The 16171-nt window shown below is 40.9% G+C and overlaps 1 long non-coding RNA gene across 1 annotated transcript in view; it reads right to left on the bottom strand.

The window, feature by feature from the left end:
• Positions 1-16171, bottom strand: part of LOC121040623 (uncharacterized) — a 150168-nt gene that overhangs the window by 89017 nt on the left and 44980 nt on the right. The window contains exon 4 of the long non-coding RNA XR_005795374.1: positions 6208-6508. This is a non-coding gene — a long non-coding RNA (uncharacterized LOC121040623). The remainder of the gene's footprint in view (positions 1-6207; positions 6509-16171) is intronic.

The raw sequence follows: 16171 nt of genomic DNA, 5'->3' as shown, positions 1-16171 counted from the left end.
GCCCTGAGTCCAGTTTTGAGAAATGAGAGCCTTCAGCTCACTCCAAACTGAAAGTGAATTCGGATTAATTCACAGACACTGAGTGAGAGTTATCATTTGTCCTTTGGGGATTTATTGGTTTCAAACCCTTCTCTTCTCTAGGCTTCAGAAACATCATTTCTTTTGTTTTTTTTTAAGTTTATTTATTTTTATTTTGAGAGAAAGAGAGAGAGAAAGAAAAAGAGAAAGGAGGGGCAGAGAGAGAAGGAGAGAGAAAGAATCCCAAGCAGGCTCCATGCCATCCGAGCTGAGCCTGATGCAAGGCTTGAACTTACAAACTGTGAGATCAAGACTGGAGCTGAAACCAAGTCACACGCTTAACTGACTGAGCCACCCAGGTGCCCCGAAACATCATTTCTGATGGCCCGTGTCAGCCTGGTAGGATCTATTCTCACTCGACACCTGGTCTCTCTACTCCAGAAGCCCTTTCCACCAGCAAGTTTTTTGTTTTTTTTTTTAAAAAGACCCAACATGAGCTGCTTGGGCCAAATGTGGCTGCGAATCCTTCAACAAATGTTCTGCTCTGGTGAGCATGACCCTCAGAGTAGAAAGTTGATAGTGCTCTGACATATGGCTGGTCCCCTGGAGTTTCTCACTCTTCCCTCAGCCGGAAGAACTTCAAAACTCTGAGCCAGTGGAAAGTTCAGTTTGTTCCAAGCAGGAGAGACAAGTGTGCTCCCAAAATGAGTACTGGCATTTGGAAATACCCGAGGGTATTATAAATATAATCTTTCTGAGGTGTGAGTGTGTGTCAGAGAGAAAGAGATAGAGTGTGTGTGTGTGTGTGTGTGTGTGTGTGTGTGTGTGTGTGCATGTGATGACAGAAAGGGGTATGAGCACAGGCCCAAAGCCAACAAGTATCAGTGTCAAGAACATGAGGTCAGGCATAGAGAAGAATGTCCACTATGTGCTCAATACTAAATTCAGAATTTTCTACTGCTTCTTCGCTGTAGAAGTGGGGGAAAGGGAATGAGGGAGGAGGAGAAAAAAATGAGGGAAGGAAATAGAGAGAGAAGCAGAGACAAGATGGAGAAAGAGACATGAGTAGGGATGAGGAGAGAGAGGAATAGGAAGTGTGGAGTCTTGCCTGACGTAGAACAAAAGGCCTAGACTGAGAGGGGAACTGGGTGGCTCAGTCGGTTGAGCGTCCGACCCTTGATTTTGGCTCAGGTCATGATCTCACAGTTTGTGAGTTTGAGCCCCACATGGGGCTCCTCTCTGACAGTGCAGAGCCTGCTTAGGATTCTCTCCCTCTCTCTCTGCTCCTCCCCTGCTCTCTCTCAAAATAAATAATTAAAAAAAAAAAAAAAGGCCTAGACTGAGAGAGAGAGAGTCAGAATGAAGGACTGCTGATCAATCACAGGTCCCGCCACCAGTTACAAGTGAGTCATTCTGCCTTTATTGCTTTGCCAACTATCAGCTTTCATATCCAAATGGTCCGCCTCTCCCATAATGCTATGCCAAAGCTAATCCACCATCCACAAGGCATTCTATTTCCTGCCAGAGACAGGCTTGTTCGGGTGGGTCTTAGTCCCTTCTGTGTCTCTGGAAATGCTGCCAGTCTCTGGGGCGGAGGCATAGAGTGAAGGGAGGTGAAGTGATCTTGACCTTACAAGAGAGCCCCTGTGACCTTCACTGCTCTTTAATGAACTGAGCTGACCGGCACAGGGGCACTTAATCCTTTATGTGCCATGGCTCCCAGTGGCAAGCTGGTAAAGCCTATAGACAACTTCTCAGAATAATGTTTTAAATACATAAAATTACAAAAGAAAACAATTATACTGTTATGGTCATCAAACATTTAAGTAATGTACCAGAGTAACATGTGTACTCCTTTAGCAATGCTTTATTTCTAAAAAAAAAAAAAAAAAAAAAAAAATTTAAGGTTTATTCTTGAGGCAGAGAGTATGAGCAGGAGAGGGGCAGAGAGACAGAGGGAGACAGAGAATTCAAAGTAGGCTTGGCACTGACAGCAGAGAGCCCCATGTGGGGCTCAAACTCACGAACCGTGAGATTATGACCCGAGCCCAAGTTGGACACTCAGCTGTCCGAGCCACCCAGGCACCCCAATCAATGCTTTACATACTAAGACCTGATGAAGGGTCAAAAAGCTACTGTCATTTCAAAGAGTGATGGGATGGGGCGCCTGGGTGGCTCAGTCGGTTAAGCATCCAACTTCGGTTCAGGTCATGATCTCGTGGTCCGTGAGTTCGAGCCCCGCATTGGGCTCTGTGCTGACAGCTCGGAGCCTGGAGCCTGCTTCGGATTCTGTGTTTCTTCCTCTCTCTGCCTCTCACCTGCTCATGCTCTGTCTCTCTCTGTCTCTCAATAATAAAGAAAAACGGTAAAAAAAAAAAAATTTTTTTAAAGAAAAAAACAAAGAGTGATGGGAGATATTTTGAGATGTCTGCAATAACTATCAGGTGATGTGAAAAGATCTGTGATGTCAATGGTGACAAAGTCACAATGCTAATACCACTGCAGTCCAGTTGCCTGCACTCTTAACAGAAGGAAAAGCTAGATTTCAAAGAAAGGTTAAATAAAATAGAGATATGATTTCTTCCCGTTCAAATTCATGAACTAGAATAAAGGAAATAAAGGAGTGTCTGATGATAATAGTAACAGGAACTATACTAACAAAGCACCATCTCCTACGAGAACAACAGCAGACACGGCTGCCATGTATGGAGACTCTCCTCTATACGAGGCTCTGGAATAAGTGCTTTCTGCATTTCATTTCCCTTCATTCTCACTATGAGGAAGGCATCGTTTTGCCCACTTAACAGATGAGGAAACTGAGGCTTAGGGATTTTAGGGAACTTGCCCAGGATCACAAGTGATAAGCAGCCAAGAATAGGAGTCAGGCTGTGGCTGTCTGTCAGCCAAGCCCACATTCACCAAGAGTCCTTGAGAAAAAGGGGTGTGGAGGTGGGGAAAGAGAGAGAGATGAATGCCCAGAAGCACCGTTTCCTTTTTCTCATCCATACATAGTTCCTGTTGGTGTGTAATGGGGAGATAGGTGCCAGAGAGGATAGGAGCCTGTCGATCATGGACACCATCAAAAATCTTCTCAAAAACACTAAAAAGGAAGGGCCACGAAGGAGGACCAGCTCTATAAAGTCTCTATAAGTAATACAGCATGGTAATGGCACATGAATAGACAGACAGATCACCTGAACCTGGGTGGGCCCTACTCTCCATGCAGCCACCAACGTGATTCATAAGCAGGTACTACCCCTGACTGAATCACACACACTGGTGTCTCCACAAGAAGACTCTGCCAGGTTGGAGGGAGGAAGGAGAACTAATTTTTCAAAATGCTGTTCAAACAGGATCTGTTTCTGTTTAGGTCATCAGGTAAGACTTGCACATCAATCAGTAAGTCACAAGACCAGACTAAGCTTAATTTAATGCAACCCAGGATTGTATTGGCTTTCTTCATGGTCACATTACATAGGTGACTCAAACTGGATTGATTTTCAAGTATAATCTCTCCACCTTTGTTGTACATATTGCTGCTAAGCCAAGTCACATCCTGACAGTGTGCCATTGGTGTTTTGGACGCAAATACAGTATCTTTCATTTATCCCCATTAAATTTAACTCTATGGCCATGTCATATCATGCAAACCCTTGGCTGTCCATTTTTGCTTTTTGTTTTTTTGATTTTTTTATTAATGAGCATATCCTGGTGAACACTGCTTCTTCTCCTTGAAACTAGTATTTCAACAATCTCATTTATTTATTTATTTATTTATTTATTTATTTATTTATTTTAATGTTTATTTATTTTTGAGAGAGACAGACACAGAGTGTGAGTGGGGCAGGGGCAGAGAGAAAGAGAGACGGAATCCGGAGCAGGCTCCAGGCTCTGAGCAAGTGGTCAGCACAGAGCCTGATGCGGGGCTAGAACTCACAAACCGCGAGATCATGACCTGAGCCGAAGTCAGTCGCCCAACCAACTGAGCCACCCAGGCACCCCTTAACAATCTGTTCTAGAACCTGATGTGAGATAACCAGGAAAGTACACAGCTTGCAGAATTTGCTTTCTTTCTTCTTAAAAAACCAGATGGGCATTTGCCTGTCTTTCATCTTCTCTCCCACATCCACAATTTGTCATAATTCTCTCAACTCTGGAATGTCATTTCTTTAGGCCAACAAAATGGACAAGTTTGAACACCTGCACTTTCACTCATCTTAAATGTCTGTTTCCTTTTTATCAGTGCTTGTTCGATCCTTTTCAGTTCAAGGATCGTTCTACTTTATGTATTCAATGTATGTGGGATACTGACTATGTTCTAGGCACTGAAAATTCAAAGAAAAATATGTTCCCTGACTTTTGGGAAGCTTTCAGCTTTTTGGAGAAAATGAAAGTACAAATCGATAAACAATAATATGTGGTAATTAGAAGTCAAAACAGGTTATATTATAAAGAGAATCTATTGACTCCTGTAACTGTAAAGTCTTGTCATGTAACAGGACAGGCTTCAGGCATGGTTTGATTAGGGCTCCACTAGTGGTTTGCTGGAAAGTGTGTACAACAACTAATTGACTCTCTGGAGAACAAAGCCCTGACTTACAGTGTTTGCCGATTTCCATGTTGTAAATACCCCCACCATGGCCTATTTCAAGCTAAGAGTATAAAATCACGAAACACAGAATTGGAAAGAGAGGTGCACAATCACCTGTGGCCTGATGACTGATGTAGCTCCAGTCCACTATTACCACCCTCATTTCTCTGTAAGTTTCTCCATTCTTCCATGGTCTATATGCTGGTTTTATCCTGATGATGCAACCAGCAGCTGAGACTATACACTTTCTTCCGGCATCTAATGGAGGAGAACATGCTTCTCTACTCTTAAGTACCAAAAAATTCCTGAGCTCCCTGAAATAATCACTGTACCCAAAGAACACTCCCAACTGGGCTGGCCTTGAGCAATGTGTTTAAATAAGTAATAGTAACTGCTTTGCAAGGCTCTCCATTTCACCTACCAAGTGCTCCTTGTTGGATAGAATTGGCACCAAAATCATGTCTTCTAGAAGGTGAAATTATCAGTAGGACGAGAAAATAGCTTATTCACATTTGTCCATTTTAGTGGCTACACCAACCAGATTTTCCTTTCAGGACTGAAACTCCCATCCTCCACCGCTGGGATGGGTGATTGTTGATGGTTCATAAGTGAGTTCCTCTACAGGCATTGCTCTAGCCAATAGGAGCTGCTTGCCCCTTTTGGGAAGAAACTGCTGGTCAATGGGCAGGTACAAAAGCCTCGCCCTGCCTCAATTCAGACCTCTCTGAAGGGATATCCCAGCTCCAGAGCTCCCCTGGAGGATCAGATGAGGCCTTTACTGCAACCGCACAGCAGGTCAACTTTCCCTACTGCTCCATTGGATTTCCCTCTCTGTTAACATCCTTCCTGTGAGCCTTCCCCACTAACTCTCTTGCATGCAAATCTCTGTGTCTATTTCCAGGCAACATCATCTGCAATGCCCATCCCTGAACCAGTCACTGGGTTGTTTTACACAAATCAAGTCTCATCACTGAAGCTGGAGGTGGGGTCAGTCCCACTGACATTCCATGCTTGCCCCACTGTTTGGGGGGAGGAGGATTTGGATGGACAGTACTATCTGTGTCACAATACAACATGCTGAGTGATGTAAAAGACACACAAACAATATCAAAGTCCAATAACTGTTGTACTGTAGGTGCTAAGAAAAAGGAAAGCAGCCCCTGACACCCACAAATAATCACAGTTAGACCCCAATAGTATTACAAGCTGGTCTGACACTCATAGCCAGGCCATCTTGTTCTCCAGTTGGACATAAATAATCTCATAGTACGCCAACCTCAGATAAACTTACTCTGAACCATGATAAAGAACAACAAAACAAGTTCGCAGTAAATTTGTAATTTGTAAATTTTTACAAATTTGTAATTTATAATTTTGTCTATGCCAAGACAAAAACAAGGTCACTGTGGTACCCATAAAACACCAAAGCATAGAAACTGCCCTTTGCTCTTTGGTGGTTTCCAATCTAGAGAAGATTTTTGAGTTAATAGACCCTCCCCAAATCACCCAACCAAAGCCCAAATCTTAAAAGTTCTCTGTGACACTCTGTTATGCCCCATGGAGTATGTTTTCCCTCCATCAATGAGTAATAAACCTACCTTGTCTCATTGTTGGTGTGTTCCTGGTGGTCTTTGGCTGAAGGGCACTGACAGTATTCAATCAGCATGTGGGGATGAGTAACTCCTATTTCAGGGGAGCCTTCACAGAGGAGGTGAACTTTGAGCTGGTTCTTGAAGGATGATTGGGCTTTTCTAGGCAAGCAGGGTCAGAAAGAAGCCTTGTCCCAGGCAAAGGTTGGCAGTACAAAAATGAGGATGAGGAGTCCACGTGGGTGGGATATGGGGTGAACTGGGAGGGTACTGGGACCAAATGTGCAGATCCTTGTAGGTCCACTTAATCCTGTCAACAAAGAGGACAGAAGTTGGAGGTAAAGAGCTCTAAATTTGAAATCTGGTTGAAAGAATAATTACCCGAGTAACCATAATTTTTTTTTCCTAGCCCTTTTTCCTTTTTTTTTTTTTTTTAATATGGAGTGGCGTAGGAAGAGAGGGAAAGACACTTGATTTTATTAAATCAAAATTGCATATTTTGAGTTTCTCCAGTTTTCTTAATCTTAAATTTAAGGCATAGGTCTGGCAACACCAAGCCCTTTACTCCCTAGTTATCATGAATTCTGAGAAGATCTAAAAAATTGGGGCCAGTGGTGTAAGTCCTGGTATGAATCCAAAAGCCAAGAACCAGGAGCACAAATGTCTGAGGGCAGGAGAAGGTGAACGTCTCAGCTCAACAGAAGAGCAAATTTGCCCTTGCTTTTCGCTCTATGAGGGCACTCAATGGATTGGATGATGCCCATTTGCATAGGGTAAAGTGATCTTATTCAGTCTCCTGATTCAAATGCTAATCTCTTCCAGAGACACTTTCACAGATACAACCAAAAAATAATGTTTTACCAGCTATCTAGACACCTTTTAGCCCAGTCAAGTTGGCATATAAAATTAATCATCACCCCTTGGTAACTGGTTGTAAGAGTACAGTTCTATATAAATGTTTGTTAATTACAGGTCTTTAGAAAATGACAGGTTTCTGATAAACTGAAGCAGACTGAAATGCCCCCAGTTTTATAAGTCCTCCCTGGTGCTACCCTGGATCGCAATTATAGAGAATTTTGTGTATATTTGGGAAATCCATGTTTTCATATTTTTACTACATGTGTATTGATAAATCATTTAAGTATTATTTTGTGCTTTTAGACATAAGTAGTATCACAATGTGTATCATTTTGTGATGTCTTTTTTTAACTCAGTATTATGTTTTGGGGTCCAGACTTTTTGTTAATATATGCAGAACTCTTAGTGCCAGTAAACATGTGAGTATTAACCATTATCTTCATAATTATTAATATGAGGCTTTATATCATTCCTTGTAGTCACTTTATAGTAATGAGCACTTTATTATACTACATTTTATTTATTCATTCTTCTATTGGTGAATATTTAGGTTATTTCCAATTTTCTGCAATTATAAACAAACAATACCCCATAGAATATCCTTAAGCAAGTCATGTTCATGTGTTCAAGAGTTTGTACTTACTTAAAATGGGTTGTAAAGAGAATGTATTTTAAGTTTTGTTAGCTATTGTCAAAGTGCTCCCCAAAATGTCTGTAACCATTGGTTTTCATAATCAATGTATGAGAATCCCTACTTTTCTAGATCTTTGCCAAACACTGTGTCAGATTTTTCAATCTATTCACTAATTTTTTTTAGTTCCTGTTCACTAATAAGTGAGACGGAACTTTTTTTCCCTACATTTATCGACCATTTAGACCCTTAACCTTTTCCAGGGTCACAGAACTCCTTGAGAATCTCCCTTAGAAAAACACACCTGTGGGGCCCCTGGGTGGCTCAGTTGGTTGAGCGGCTGACTTCGGGTCAGGTCATGATCTCACGGTTGTGAGTTCAAGCCCCGCATCAGGCTCTGTGCTGACAGCTCAGAGCCAGGTGCCTGTTTTGGATTCTGTGTCTCCCTCTCTCTCTCACCCTCCTCCACTCACGCTTTGTCTCACTGTCTCTGAAAAATGAATAAACTTAAAAAAATTTTTTTTTAAAGAAAAAGAAAACCACACCTGTGCACCTGCACCATACTTTGTATACATATTGAGGGGCTTCATAAAGCCCTTAAAGACCATCCATGAACTCCTCAGAGCAGAGACTCTCCAACTGTTAATGGATATAAGAACCATCTGGGAAGTTTGTTGAAAAGAAGATTCCCATGACCCATCTTCAGGGATCCTGACTCAGGGTGTCTGGGTAGAGCCCAAAGGGTAGTTGCAGGTGATAATTATAAGAAAGACAGCTTTAAGGGTTCCTGGACTCCAAGTAAGAAATCGTATTTCCGCTTTCCAAAATTTTCCTTTTCCCATAGCTATGAAACAAAGGATAAAGTCACTAAGCTTAATATTCAAACTCTAACTTGCCTTCACACTGACGTTGTTTCTACTTTTAAATCCAGAGTTACTACTGCAGGCACACTTTGTGCCTTTCATCAAGTTGGCTAGGAGGGTGCGTGAAAGGATGAAGAAACAGGATTACATGTGATGCAAAGAAAGACACAAGGAAGGGGAAAAAATTAAGAAATTCTAAGCTATTCCAAAAATGCTACATAAAAAGCATCTCCCTACTAAATATGAACAGCTTGTGTTTGGAATGGCTTGTGTACTAATTTTAATACATGAGCAAGCTCATTTTTTCTCTGTTAGATATTTTCTTTTAAATTTATTCTTGTTGCTGTTGTTGTTGTTGTTGTTGTTAGATACTTTAAAGATCCTCTTGTGAAAAGAAGGAAATAAATTGTTTCCTCCCAGATCTAAATTCACATATGTGACTATTGTAAGAGGAAGAAAATTGATCTCCTCAACTGCAAATAAGACATATTCTGTTTAAAAACCTAGTACTTAGGAAGCCATGAACCAAAGAGCTTGCAGTGCATTTTCAGAGCAGTTAAGCATCTTTTTGGTATGAAGATAATTTTACATTGATATATTTCTCCCCTTTCTTTTTCAGGCCAGCAGTTTTCAATAGAGAGTTAATCCTTGTTTTTTTTTTTTGTTTTTTGGTTTTTTTTTGTTTTTTTTTTTTTAATTTTTTTTTTTAACGTTTATTTATTTTTTGGGACAGAGAGAGACAGAGCATGAACGGGGGAGGGGCAGAGAGAGGGAGACACAGAATCCGAAACAGGCTCCAGGCTCCGAGCCATCAGCCCAGAGCCTGACACGGGGCTCGAACTCACGGACCGCGAGATCGTGACCTGGCTGAAGTCGGACGCTTAACCGACTGCGCCACACAGGCGCCCCAATCCTTGTTTTTAACTAAGTCACACGCAAATGCATTCCTCACTGAGCTGTTCAAAGGCCAGCATCCTCTTGAACTTTCTGTAATTCGGTTTGGCAAATGATTCCAGGAACAAGAATTAGGATCTGGTTCTAGCACTTTAGAATGACTCACTAGTTAACTTTGGTCTAGTAACAATAGAAAAATGACCGTTGCTCTATCTATGAAACTGGGACAGTGATGCCAGCTGCTTGTCTCACACAAAGGGATGAAGGAGGGCCAGGCTTGTGAGATAACAGGCATCATGTGGGTGGGAAAGAGGAGGGTGCCAAGAAAGAGCCAGAAGACCACAAAGGAGGCAACCTGACACAGAACTGAAGGAAAGCTATGAGTAGGATGTTCTGTAAACAATGGGGAAAGCTAAATGAAGTCAAATCCCATCCCTTGTCCTTCTGGAGACTAGCTTTTTACTTTCATTGGTAATTCATTGGGTTCAGAGTAAAAATGATGGCCCAGGCTTTCTGAAACTTTCTGAGCTCATTATCTTGTTCATTTGGCAATATATTACTTCTCATATTATATAGATTTTCCAGTCTAGACTGTATGCTTATTAAACATGATAATTGTGATTGATATATAAGTGTACATATGTGTGTGCGTGTGTGTGTGTGTGTGTGCACGCACGCACATGCACACATTCAAAGTAAAATGCCTGGAACTCTCAATATAAACACTGTGTATGTTCAGTGAATGAATTCTTACATACAGAGTAAAACAATACACACACACACACACACACACACACACACACACACACACGCATCAGCATTTCCCCCCCAGGATTCAAGCCAGCAAAAAAAGAGCAATGGTGAGGGGGAGGTGTTGAGGAGACACTTCTACTTCCATATTCATTCCTGCCTGTATTATTTATGATCTAGATACAACTGCAGTTAATGGAGACTGAGTAGTCATGACTTAAACAAAATAGAATTATATTTCTAATATAATGTGGCTGCTCCATAGTGTCCAAACTCAAGTTCCTTCCACCTTTCTTAGGGTGTTATTCTCATCTGCATGGTCCAGGTAGCTCACCACAACATCCACATCCTGGCTCAGTTGGAAAAGAAAGGAGAGCACATCTTTCCTTGCAAGAACACATCTCTTCACAGCCCTTTGGCTAGAACTTAGTCACATGATCACATGCCTAGCTGCAAGGGAGCTTGGGAAATGTAGTCCATATTCTGGGTAGCCAAAAGTCCAACTAACAATCAGTGTCCTCTAAAGAAAAAGAAGGGAGAAATGAATATTGAGACAATCAGCCATCTCTGTCACACTGTCCAGCATTAAAAAAACAAAAGTAATAAAGATGTGGATTTCCCAAAGTTGCTAGAAAAAAAGCTCCAATGGACTCAGAAGTAGCCGGCACTTGCTGGTATCATGAGTGTACTAATCTACATACAGTCATTCCAGATGTTCATTCAGGGAAAAGATCATTCTCAACTTTGCATATTTGCCTTTGAAAAGCCTGAACCTTCTTGTATTAATTTCTGCTACTTTCCAACTTCCTTTCCTATGTCAGCTTTGGGTTTTTATACTACAGATAAAATTTTATGGTTTTTGACCTCTAGGACAGTAAAAGCCCACTTTGATTACTGTGCATACAAGACTAGAAGTGAATGCATTTGGTGTGAAATCAGGGACCTGACTACATTCAACTTGAAAAATAAGAACAAAAAGCCAGTGAGCATGTTCAGAGTGGGGATGATCAGACAATCGACTAGTCATAAAAATTAAAGCAACCATATAATAGTTAAAATCTAAGGAGCTCCCCGCTTTTTGCTAGATGGGATGCTGCCTGATTCCTGGATTGCTTAATAAAAAAAATTAGATTTTCAAATAAAAAAAATGTTTAAAATCTATTGAAGACTTACTTTCTGCCAAGTGCTTTATCTGCATTATCTTATTTAGGATGCTAAAAGAAAAAAAAAGAGTTGGGGAGGGTGGTACTACGACTATCTTCATTTTCAGCTGAGGAAACTGAGCTTGAGTGAGTAATTTGCCCATACTACCCAGCTACCAAGTGGCAGAGCCTGGACTTGAACTCAAGAAGTTAACACCAGTATTGGTACCTTTAACCACTGGCCTTATGCTGCCATGCTGGTGGCATGGAGGACCATGAGCATTGTCCCAGCAGCCTTCCTGCCAACAGTCACATGCATAGCTATTGACCCTGTCAATCACTCTATCTGCAAGCATGATGGTGGGGGACATAAACAAGAGAACAAAAATACCAGCCTTCAGGATTTAAAGTTGTCTTAGAAAATTAAAGCCTCAGGGCACCAGGGTGGCTCAATCGTTAAGCATCTGACTTTGGCTCAGGTCATGATCTCACAGTTTGTGAGTTCAAGTCCCACATCGGGTGAGCTTGAGCCCTGCACTGGGTGAGCTTGAGCCCAGCTTTGGGTGAGCTCGAGCCCTGCTTTGAGTAAACATGAGCTGGGCTTTGGGTGAGCCTGCTTTTCTCTCTCTCTCTCTCTCCTTCTTTTCCTCTCTGCCCCTCACTAACTTGCGTCCTCTCTCTCAAGAAGAAGAAGAAGAAAAAGAAGAAGAAGAAGAAGAGGAAGAAGAAAAGAAAATTCAAGTCTTTTTACAATGAAAAAATTTCAGAAAAACTTTAAATATATTAAAAATAGTTCTACAGGGGCACCTGGGTGGCTCAGTCCCTTAAGCAACCGACTTCGGCTAGGGTCATGATCTCGCGGTTCATGAGTTTGAGCCCCACATTGGGTTATGTGCTGACAGCTCAGAGCCTGGAGCCTGCTTCAGATACTGTCTATCCCTCTCTCTCTGCTCCTCCCCACTCACACACACACACACTCTCTCTCTCTCTCTCTCTCTCTCTCTAAAATAAATTAACATTAAAAAATAGTTCTACATTTGATAATTTTCTTCTGTGATGATTAGCATTCATAAAATCTAAGCTATTCCAGATGACAGATCTACAAACTACTCTTTTGTAGCCTTTGTTACTATTGTAACTCATCACATATTAAGTCTACCTCATTGGTGGAGAGTGGACTCCAGGAAGACATGTCCCTGGCTTTATTCCCAAATGCAGAACAGAAAGTGTGTCCAATAATTATTTATTGAGTGAATCAATGTTTTCCTTCAACACAGCCCTTTAGCATTATTTGCAACCTATTAGAAATAGTTAATATAGGGGTGCCTAGGTGGCTCAGTCAATTAAGCAACCGACTCTTGATTTCGGCTGATGTCATGATCTCATGATTCATGGGTTCAAGCTCCACGTCCGGCTTTGTGCTGACAGCACAGAGCCTGCTTGGGATTTTTTCTCTCCCTCTCTCTCTGCCCCTCCCCTGCTCACTCTCTCTCTCAAAAGTAAATAAACATTAAAAAAAGAAATAGTTTATATATTATAATTATATTATTAGATGTTGCTGTGCTTCAAAATTTGATACTAAGAACTTGCACTATAAAAAGTTTTGCTTAATCCATGTTAATTTATCACAGGAATTTAATATCCCACTGACTTGTGTGTGCCTGTGTTCCCTGTGGAATTTCATTTCTATTAATAAGTTTGTTTACTGGACTACTTTTTGTCCCCAACATTTTGTGTGGTTGGTTTTAAATTTGACACCGGTGGATAGGAAGGAGTCAAGTCATTAAGATCTCAAACTGCTTCAGAACATGGTAATTAAGCTCTAAGAAGAATGACCCCAGGACCCATCTGTCCTTAATAAATCCATTCTTGAAAGGAAATTCTTTCTCCTAGTTCTATCAATTTCTCCCAGAAATTCCAGGTATAAATTCCTGAATTATTTTTACCCTGGAATTCTTATTCTTCATCACCTAGGCAAACAAGATTCCTACTAAATTTACACAGATGCTTAACGGGCCATATGCCTGCTGAAAACTGAAAGGACTTTACCTCCTAGGATCTTTTTAATGGTTGCCCCCTCAAATGCATGTTTGTTTTACTACTTCCTTTTCTGAACAAGCCTTCTCTCCACATCCATCTCCTACTCCAGATTTTCAGCTGCAGGACTGTAAAGAACAGAGGCTTTCCCAGGTGAGAATTGGCCAATGGCTCAAATCTATGATGTGAGCCCTTAGTCCCTGAAAGGATAAAAGCCCCAGTGTCTGTGAGGTTGGATAGAGGGCTCCTCAATGAGCATTCCCGGGAAGTAACTATGCAGATGGGCTAGCTGGTTTTCTCCCACAAACTTTTCTCCCCCAACTTTTTATTTTGAAAATTGTCAAACCTTTAGAAAAGTTGAAGGAACAGTTCATGGATACCTATGAACCTTTCATATAGGTTAAATAGTATTTTCCATGTTCCAAAGAATATTTTCTTTCTCTTTATACATCTACCTATGGATATAGATGTACACATTTACATCCTATTTGGTGGAACCATTTGAAATTGCAGAAATTGGGCGCCTGAGTGGCTCAGTCGGTTGAGCATCCGACCTCGGCTCAGGTCGTGATCCTACAGTTTGTGGGTTCAAGCTCTGCACTGGGCTCCATGCTGATGTGTCCTCTCCCTCTCTCTCTGCCCCTCCCCTGTTTGCACTGTCTCTCTAAAATTAATAAACATTAAAAAATTTTTAAGAAATTGCAGAAACTATAATATTTTACCCCTAAATATTTACATGTGTATTACCTGAAAAAAACAAGTATGTTCTCCTACATAGCCACACTACCATTGTCATACCCAAGAAACTTATCATAAAGTGAATAATATTTTATAATATATAGTCCATAGTCAAATTTCTCCAGTTGTCCCATAATATGTTTTATAGTTGGGTTTCTTTCTTTCTTTCCTTTTCTTGTCTTTCTTTTTCTTTCCTTTCTTTCTTTTTTTCTCTTTCTTTTTCTTTTCTTTCTATCCTTCCTTCTTTCTTCCTTTCTTTCCTCTTTCTTTTTCTTTTTTTTCTTTCCTTTTCTTTCTTTTTCTTTTTTTCCCTTCTTTCTTCCTTCCTTCCTTTCCTTTCTCTTTTTTCTTTTCTTTTCTTTCTTTCTTTCTTTCTTTCTTTCTTTCTTTCTTTCCTTATTCCTTTCCTTCTTTCTTTCAGGTGGAGGGCTCTCTATACTCATTCAAGGTGCAGGCATTGCATCTGGTTATATATTTATTAGTCTCTTTTAATCTAACTTTACATACTTCAATCCTGACCTTTTAGTTTCGCTTTGTTTTTCAAGTTTTTTGCAGAGTCCAGGGTAGTTAGATGTCTTGTAGAATGTGCCGTATTCTGAATTAATCTGATTGTTTCCTTGTGATTCAATTCCACTTAAGCAATTTTGACAAGAATAATACATTGTGATGCTATTCCCATGAACTTTGAACAAACTCCAGAACAAGGATTTTATCAAGGCCTGAGTGATCAGATTCAAAAGAGTAAGGAAAAAAAATGAGATTTAACATATACTGCTTTTAGCAGAAGGGTGAGATGTCCAAAGCAAAATGAAAGAACGAGTATCCAAGATTCATGTCCAAGATTATTATTAACTTCTATATATTTGAAAGGAGCCCTTGTCATGTCAAATCTAACAACCTTTGTGAAATAATCAGAATTGAGATTTGTGCAGGGTCAACCTCTGCCCTAGCAAAGTGGGTAATTACTAATTTGGTGCAATTTCAGGAATGCAGGAGGCCACTCTGTCCCACTCAACTACACTGCCTCTATTGTGTGAGTAATGATTACCATCTAGTATTATTAATCATCAAAGCTCTTTAATGAATAGCTACTAAATGTCAGGCCTTATGCTTAGTGTTTTATTGATCTGTATCTTACAACAACCCGATGGCAGAAATTATTATTCCCATGTTATAGATGGGAAACTGAGGCCTAGAGATGCAACTTCATCAAGGGTCCAAGCAGCACACTTGAGATGTTAATCAAAATCTTCCTCACAAACTCAAGTTCCATAATTCTGTGTTTTACCTGGTACTCTTCTATTCACCAGTCTCACCGCATTCACCAAATAGCTTTGTCTTCTTTCTCTAGATCATACACTGCACTGAGCATCCAATAATAGCATTTTATGTCAATAGGTCCTCCTAGAAATTAAACTATTTTTTTTAATTTTTAAAATTTTATTTGAGAGAGAGAGTATGTGAACAGGGGAAAGGGACGAAGGGAGAGAGAGAGAATCTTAAGTAGGCTCTGTGCTCCATGCTGGGCTCCCCTCCCATGACCCTGGGATCATGACCTGAGCTGAAATCAAGAGTCAGAGGCTCAGCCGACTGAGTCACCCAGGTGCTCCTGGAAATTAAAACTATTATCATTTGTGCCATGCCTACTTTGTGCTAGGCTTCTCGCTGAAGGCTCTTCACACGTTTCCTCTCCCCAAGAACCATATAAAGAAGGTATATTTTAAGACTGTCCCACGGTCACCAAGCGTGTAAATGGTAGAGTGGAGACCTAACCCATATCTGACTACAGGCCGGAGCTCCCAAACAAGGCATTTTTCTGCCTGGCTATAGGAATAACCTGGCAACCCTGAAAACACAATGGCACACAGACTTGCAAGTAGTAGGAAAGGCCAAAACGCTGAATCATCGAACTCTAAACTCCTCTACCCCTATGCTGCAACCCCAAAGGAGGTTCCCCAGGACATTCCCTGAAATGGGCCACTGGTTCCTGTGAGCAAATCACTACACAAGACTCCTCCCCTACAGAAAAAAGGTTGGTCCTCCTGTATTCAGCAAGGAAC

The sequence above is a fragment of the Herpailurus yagouaroundi genome, unplaced genomic scaffold, assembly GCF_014898765.1.
Source record: "Herpailurus yagouaroundi ecotype Mexico unplaced genomic scaffold, PumYag 182, whole genome shotgun sequence".
NCBI lineage: Eukaryota > Metazoa > Chordata > Mammalia > Carnivora > Felidae > Herpailurus > Herpailurus yagouaroundi.
The sequence above is the reverse complement of the archived record's forward strand: the minus strand, read 5'-3'. Positions and strand labels throughout refer to the sequence as shown.